Source organism: Periophthalmus magnuspinnatus, chromosome 17 (assembly GCF_009829125.3).
Source record: "Periophthalmus magnuspinnatus isolate fPerMag1 chromosome 17, fPerMag1.2.pri, whole genome shotgun sequence".
In the NCBI taxonomy this organism is placed as follows: domain Eukaryota; kingdom Metazoa; phylum Chordata; class Actinopteri; order Gobiiformes; family Gobiidae; genus Periophthalmus; species Periophthalmus magnuspinnatus.
In genome coordinates this window covers 890,739-899,212 of record NC_047142.1, presented here as the reverse complement: position 1 = coordinate 899,212, position 8,474 = coordinate 890,739, and positions in this window count along the sequence as shown.

The following is an 8,474-nucleotide window of genomic DNA, read 5'->3' as shown; positions in this document are numbered from 1 at the left end:
AATGGTTTCTAATGATAGACCCACTGGGGCGACGGAGTCAGATCAGCTCAGGCTCAGGTGGACGAGCGCCCACCGACCAGGAGGTTGATGGTTCAAATCCCGCTCTCGACAAAGTCATTCCTCACAACTTAAACATCCTAATTATGAACTTACTCGCACTTATAAAAACGTTCAGAGGCCAGAGCGGAGTTTGTTGTCACGGTAATGCTAACAACAACTAGCATGCTAACGTGCACTTCCACCAAAAATACAGTGCTGTAAATTACACACACAGTACATGAGTTTATTTTGACCTTTTCAGGACAAACTGTGGGGATAATTAGATGTTCACTGTGTCTTTGTCGTATCTGGGAGTAAATCTGTTTAATGTGTGCGTTTTGGGAGTTTACTGTACGACTTTAACGGCGTTTGAGCTGGAAGTGTAATCTCAGTGACAAAGTGTGATCGTCGGCGGGATAACGCACTCGGAGTTTCATGTTTTGTGTTGCAAATCAGCTCGACTCAAACATATAATCACAAATCAATGGGGCTTGGAGCTGTAACTGAAACGGAACTGGATTATTTTAAGTAATTATAATATTGTGATATTTTTGGGTTGATTAAAATGGACAGAAAAAAGCACAAATCTAATGTGTGTTTACTGTGTTAATCTGCACAGGCTGGAGACGGAGAGTACGGAGCGCTGTGTGGGACAAATTATATAAAAGTATAAGAAAATAACCCGATACAGACATGGGACAGTCAGTATTAAAACTAGTATCACAACTAGATCAAAGTACTCATTTGAGCAGGAATCGATACTGAAAAAAGGACAGAAATGAATCTTTACTAAATCTGTTTATAAAGATGTGTCTCTGAATGTTTCACCAGAATAAGACACAGACGGGGGACTGGACGGGGGACTGGACGGGGGACTGGACGGGGGACTGGACGGGGGACTGGACGGGGGGACTGGACGGGGGGACTGGACGGGGGGACTGGACGGGGGGACTGGACGGGGGGACTGGACGGGGGGACTGGACGGGGGACTCATTAATATTGAAATAGATTTTTCAAGGTCAGTATTGCAACAACACTGTGCATCTCAGAATCACAGGGTCCCTCACTGATCAGACTGTTTATATAAATGGACATTACTAACCTGCTAGAAGACTCTGGCTCCAATTCACTTTCTATTGTAAATCCGTGTCCTCTCTCTGTCTCTGCTGCTTCAGACTCGTCATTTTGGTCTTAAATGTTCCTATTAACCCTCTACATGATCTTTTTTATTTTTAAGTTATTTTGACTTTTTTTTTTTGTTGTTGTTGTTTTTGTTATTCCAAGGCTTTTTTTTTAAATTTTCATTGATTTATTTATTTTTTGGTTTATTTTCTTTTATTTTTTGTTATTTTGAGTTTGTTTTTTTTTGTTACTTTGAGGTTTTGTTTTTTTTTTAATTTTAATTTTTACATTTTTTTTGTTTTGTTATTTTGACTTTTATTTATTTTTTAATTTTTTTTAATCTGTCTCCTCTCTCTGTCTCTGCTGCTTCAGACTCATTCTGGTCTTAAATGTTCGTATTAACCCTCTACATGATCCTGGGGTTTTTATTTCACTATTGTGTCTGTAAATCAAGATATGAACATTAATAACAGACAAATCAGGTCCTTCTTTCCCCGAGGTCACTCCTGTTAGCGTTAGCAACAGGTTTGATTGACAGCGTTGCTAAGCGCCCGCTCCCTGTTAAACCAGCGTTGTGGGCGGGAAGAGACGTTACCTTCAACAGCCTCGCTCCTGATTGGCTCTGTGGTTGCTATGATACTTGTAAATATACCTGTACCTGCTCTAGCCTCGACGAGCTTCATTTAGAGCTGAACGCTGTGGGTGACGTCACGTTATGCTAATCGTGCTAACTCTGCGTTTCTCCTCTGCCTTTTGCGTCTCAAAAACATCCCGTTTTTGTTGTTTAACTTGCATCATCTACATTCATCTTTTCACTACAGACTATTTCTGATCCCAGGCAGCGCTAAAACAAAGAAAACATGGAAACCTGAAAGAAAAGAGCGGAAAAAAATGAGCGAGAGCCTGGAGCTGCTGTACCGGCTGCCAAACTACAAACACCATGGTAACAGAATGAGTAATCAACCTGGTTTGTGTACTTAAAGCTCTGCAGCGTACACACACACACAACACACACAACACACACATCTCTATAGAAAATAAACAAGGCCATAACTTGCCATTATAAAAAGGAGCCATATGGAACATTTCAAAATAATTTCATTTGTGTGACGGGCGTTTTATTGTTCAAAAATAAAACTCGCTTCAGTTTTCCCGACGACACAACTCAAACATGTGATTTGTAAACGCGCCGCTTCCCCCTCGTCTCGTGTGATTCAGCGCGTCGTGTGCCGTCGTCGGGCTGCGGAAAGTCGTTTTCCATTTTGAAATGTATGGACGCACATGTTATAATGAGGACGGATGTGTGAAAACAACACGGCAGAACCAAAGTGGCGCCTCCTCCTGGTGGAAACTGAATTATTCATCAAACACTATTATTATATCTTGGTTAATACAAAAAGTAAAAATACACCACAGGGAAAAGCAGAGGGTTTGTCAGAGAGCTCCCCACATAAGGACAGGGGGCGCTCACGAGACTGAAGCTTCAAAGTCGATACCGATACTAAGGAAGAGACTCGATACTGGGGAATAATGGAAACTGTGTAATGAGCAGAATGTGCAATTTTTATTTTTATTTTGACGCTTTTGTGACTCCAGCTCTTGGGACAAATGATGTAAATGATTCTTTGGCTTTAATCTGGAGTTTATGTTCATGTCGTGTCTGTTTCATTAAAATGCGTCGTCCCAATCAAATACATAAATAAAATTAAATAAATAAAAATACCAATACTGCAATGATGATCTTTATTTAGACAGAACGTTTCAACTTTAAATGGCAGTACTTTTTTATATTCCCATGAAGTCTTATATCTGTGTAATCAAGCAGTGGAACGTAACAAAGAAAAAGTACTGTACTGAAGTATAAATGTTGGTATCTGTACATTTTTAGTGTGTACTTTTTACTTTTACTTGAGTACATTTGAGAGCAGTATCTGTACTTTCTACTCCTTTACATTTTTGAACAGGACTGAAAAGTAAACAATAAGAAAAGTACTTTTGAGACCTGCTGAAAAGGCTGAGAGTTTTATTTTTAACACGTTCAAATAAAAATATACAAATAAAAACAGATTGATTCAATTCAGCTCAAATCTTTGACAAAATCGCCACATTTGAAGCTTTAAAAGACTCAAAATCTGTGAAAAATACTTCTACTTTTTACTCTTAAGTACATTTTTAAACAGGTACTTTAATACTTTTAGTTAACTCCAGCTAAAAGTGCATAATAATGAAAAAAAACAAACATGATTCACAGCTTTTTGCAGCATTTTGAACAGAATTTTTTGTTTTGATTTGAGAGATTTTGCTTTTGGGATTGAATATTGTAATAAAACTAAATCAAAAAGTTGTAGAAATGAAGACGTTTGTCTGCACATCCAAGCCGCGGCTCGGATGCACAAACTTTTTGGTGATATGACAGATTTTAAGTTACTGTATTTTCCAGACTTTACGTCGCTCTGGAGTATAAGTCGCACCAGCAAAAAATGCAGAATAATGAAGAAAAAAACATATATAAGTCGCATTTTTGGGGAAATTTATTTTACAAAATCTGAGACCAAGAACAGACATTTTCTTTAAAGTCAAGTTCTAATAATAATAATAAAATGTGGAACAACAGGCTGAATATCAGTACATCACGCTAACGCTAATGCTAACGCTAACGTAACACATTTATATTTATTCAGCTCCATGAAGCACAGACAGAACTGAACACGTGTCTGGTTTGTTAACGTAAGATATTAACAGTTAATCAGATAAATAAAGCAGAAAAAACAACAAGTTTACTCTGGGTCTCACTCCAAATCACTAAATCCACTGAATTCTTCATCCTCGGTGTCGCTTTTGAACAGCTCCGCCCACTCCGTAGTTCCTGTGTTCGTGCTAACCTCACACTTAAACCACCGTGTTGGGAAAATCGGACACATTTTATCTTAAGTTGACCTTAAATCCATTCCATTCTTTTATTTCTTTACACAATCGTATATAAAAAAGTCTGTTTTTCTCCTCTCACTCTGTTTTGTCTTCAGTCTGGTCTTAAATGTCACAGTCAAACAGAAACGCACTGAAATCTGAAGTTCTCACATAAGTCACATCTGAGTATAAGTCGCACGGACAAACTATGAAAAAAGTGACACTTATAGTCCAGAAAATACTGTAAGTCCATTTTTTTCATGTGGTACTTCCAATTTTCCTTGATTATTTTTTGCTCCGATATTTGTACTTTTACTTAAGTAACAAACCTGAGTATTTCTTCCAGCTCTAATCCTCAGTGTGCAGTAAGTTCATAATGGTCCATGTGTGTATTCTAGTCTGTGTGTCTTATATTTGTGAAAGATGCAGCTCAACGTCGTTATAAATATTCAGCAAAGGTTCATTTCTGTCCAGGGAATGTGACTTTTTAGTATCGATACCTGCAAAAACTGAGTATCAAGTTTCGATACTAGTTTTAGCACTGTTTAGTATCAAATTTCCGATACTTTTGCCAAATATAATCCAATATAAACATGAAATAAAGCGTCTTCTCACACTACAGCATGTACTTTTGAGGATTTTATTATATATTAAACCCATTAAAACCACATCCACACGTCAAACTCTTGTCTGTGCGTTTGTCTTTTTGTGCACAGACACCAAACTCCATTTAAGCTCATGTGTAAATCACAATAAACACTCGTTAGCACAAAAGCTAAGCGCTAACAACAGGTGTGTGCTGGAGCCGAGCTAGCGCTTTGTGTTTTCTTTTACGGGATGTGGCAAACAGATGGAGAGTTAACATGAAAACGCTAAGCTAAGCTATTAATCCTGGGTCGCTGATGCGTAACAAACAAACAAGTCATTTACCTGGTCATTTCGAACGGAGCGGAGAGTAAAAGTGAAAGGAAAACGCCGACAGCCCCGTGCATCATTCTGTTGTTTTAATGTAGCGGGGTTAGCTTGTGCGGTTTATGTGAACGACGGGACTCTGTCTAATGCAGGAACTTAATCTGAATTTTATTGTTTTAAAATGTTGAATCTTTTAGTTTTTATGTTAGTTTTGTTTTTCTTTCTAATCAAATCATAACTTGTATCAAATATCCAATTAAATGGTGTTTGATGACGACAAGAGAACTATTTACATTCTCCATAAAGGATATAACAAAACATCAGGTGAACTAGGCTTTTATTCACCAGTCCAATCAGGAGCGAGGCTGTTGAAGGTAACGCCCCTTCCCGCCCGCACCACTAGTTTGTTGTCAATCAAACCTGTTGCTAACGCTAACAGGAGCGACCTCGGGGAAAGAAGGACCTGATTTGTCTGTTATCAATGTTCATATCTTGATTTACAGACACAATAGTGAAATAAAAACCCCAGGATCATGTAGAGGGTTAATACGAACATTTAAGACCAGAATGAGTCTGAAGCAGCAGAGACAGAGAGAGGACACAGTTCACCTCCTGTTTGGAACCCGGCAGCTAGCAAGTTAGCTATGTCCATTTATACATAAACTTAACTCTTAACTCAGTTTTATTTTTACATTATTCTCTCTGTTTTTGTCTGTAAAACCCCTCACCACACACTTTATACACTTTTCTCACACAGGCGTTAACATTTTCTCACATTTCTCTCTCGTTTAAACTCTCTCAAAGTTCAAACCTTCGTAGGCGTCTTTGTCGGTGCAGAACGTTTCATCGACATTGTGGGTTTTGTCGGGGAGAAAACAAATTGCAAACGTACAGCACTTCAGAGTCACACTGAGATCCAACGTTTATGTAAATTTGTCTGAACACATTCTGTACTGGACAGGAGACACGGCACGGAGGAGACTGATGGACAATGGTCTACAGTCCAACAGCCAATCAGGACGCACGACACAATGGTCTACAGTCCAACAGCCAATCAGGACGCACGACACAATGGTCTACAGTCCAACAGCCAATCAGGACGCACGACACGATGGTCTACAGTCCAACAGCCAATCAGGACGCACGACACAATGCACATTTATGTAAAACTGCACTAAAAAAATCTGCGAGACCACGAAAGCTGAACCACGATATAACGAGGGACAACTGTACATGTGTTTTTATTGCAAAAAGATACTTTAAAAATGTATTATTATTTTTATTATTACAATGAGCAGGGTTGCCTCTCCACAGATATGACCTGTAATGTTGCCCGACGCCATCACCTGCTTGTCTTCATGATGACATCTCCATGGAGACGAGCACTGGAAAAGTCACAGAGTGCACCTTTAGCTCTGTGTTTCACTTAGACCGACAGGGACGTATAAGGCGGCGTGTTTGGGGGGGAGCGGCGTGTTTTGGGGGAGAGCGGCGTGCCAGCGAACGCCGCCTGAGTGTGAGTTCAAATGTTTGTGATAACCTGTCAAACATAAAAAGGTTTTGCTTGGGCACTTGGCAAAGCTCTCAATGTTTCTCTCAATATTGTTATGGGTTGAACTCCGGCCAAATATCTACTACAGTGCGCGCTGCTCGGACAAAAGTGCTCCGTCCGGTCGGCGGCGGAGGCTTTGTGTGCGGGAATGAAGTGTAGAAAAGTAAACAAGGCCATACCGTCTGTGCATTTCCTCAGCCGTGCAGGTACGAGGTATGTAACTGGACAAAAAGTGTTGGACTGAGACGTTTGGCTGCTCGTCCAAGCTGCGTCTTCAGCTCTGGTCACGATAACACATTTTGAAGCACTACAGAGGAATACTGCGATAGACAATATTCAAACTACTTTACGCCACTGACACAAGAACAATAACGCGAGAAAATGCCTGTAAACCATTTTTAAATCGACCGTTTCCTTCAAAAGGCCTGAGCTGCAGCGCATAAAACGGCAGAATGAACCAATTATTAGCCATAAAAGTAACTTATTCAACGTTTTACAGCTCAAAATCTTCCATATTACAACAAAAAATACCCCAAATCTCACCACTATGAGAAATACTGAGCCCCAAAAATACTGTTCTACTTTCAAATACTGAAGAATAAACTGATAAAGTCCTAATCGATGGACGCTGCCTCGTATCTGTCCGAAGGAGGAGCTAATGACACTGAAGCTAACGCACCTGTTTGTGTACAGTTTTTGTTTGTGTGTCCCTCAGTCGTCCATAGTAAAAAACAATTAAATCTATTTGGACTAACTGGAGAAAACATTGTTGGAGTGAAAAAGTTACAACGTTTTGTCCAGTTGATAGATTTAACTTCAGCTTTTACTACGTTTCTGTTTGTTGGCTACGTCTAATTAGCTTGAAGTGTGACCTGTGTCCTAATGGGTGCACTCGCTATTAGCATCCTCGCTACTAGCATCCTCGCTATTAGCATACTGGCTCACTGTTGTTTTCTTTGTGTTGCTTTGGGTCTGAGGATGGAGTTCTAGATGGGGGAAGATGACGTCTAATGCCCCGTTACTGAACAATAGGTGCTTTGAGTTTCAGTGTCGTTAGCGCCTCCTTCAGACAGATATGAGGCAGTGTCCAGCAGGAATCTGACCACAACTGAAGGAGCGGCTTGTCCAGTTGACAGATTTGAGTGTTTCCTTTACTAACAATCCTGTAGTAAAAGGAAAAATTCTATTCTGTCAACTGGACAAAAGAATGAACCAATTATTAGCCATAAAAGTGACTTATTCCACATTTTACAGCTGAAAACCTTTAATTTTACAACAAAAATACCCCAAATCTAAACACTTTTACAGAGAAAATGTACATATGTGAATCATTGAGCTCCTAAAAACACTATTGCACTTTCAAATACCGAAGAATAAACTGATAGTCATAATTGATGGACCTCATATCTGTCTGAAGGAGGCGCTCACGACGCTGAGACTCACCTGACACCTGTTTGTTTACACTTTCTGTTTGTTGAACTGTGCCTGGGTCATGTGTTTTGCAGAATCGTTCAGACACATTTCCTTCTTTATTTGTCAGGGACCGTGTACGAAAGCATTAATCTCACAAAAGAAAAGATGATTTGTACCAGATTTAGCTCCTCTGCTCCTCGTTTCATTATGAGAATAACTTGGTTCATCTTTAATAACAGCAGTGGTGGAAGTAATGAGGTAAACGTAGTAAAGTACTGTGCTTTAGTGTAAATGTTGGGTTTCTTTACTTGAGTATATTTTACAGTGTGTACTTTTTACTTGAGTACATTTGAGAGCAGTATCTGTACTTTCTACTCCACTACATTTATGAACAGGACTGAAAAGTAAAAGTACTTTTCATCTGATTTGAGGGGTTATTTTTACCGTGTTCGTGGAAACATCCTGACTAAAGTTTAAGAGTTCAAGCTTCAACTTTGGGCAAAACAAAATTCATCAGAAAAAAAATATT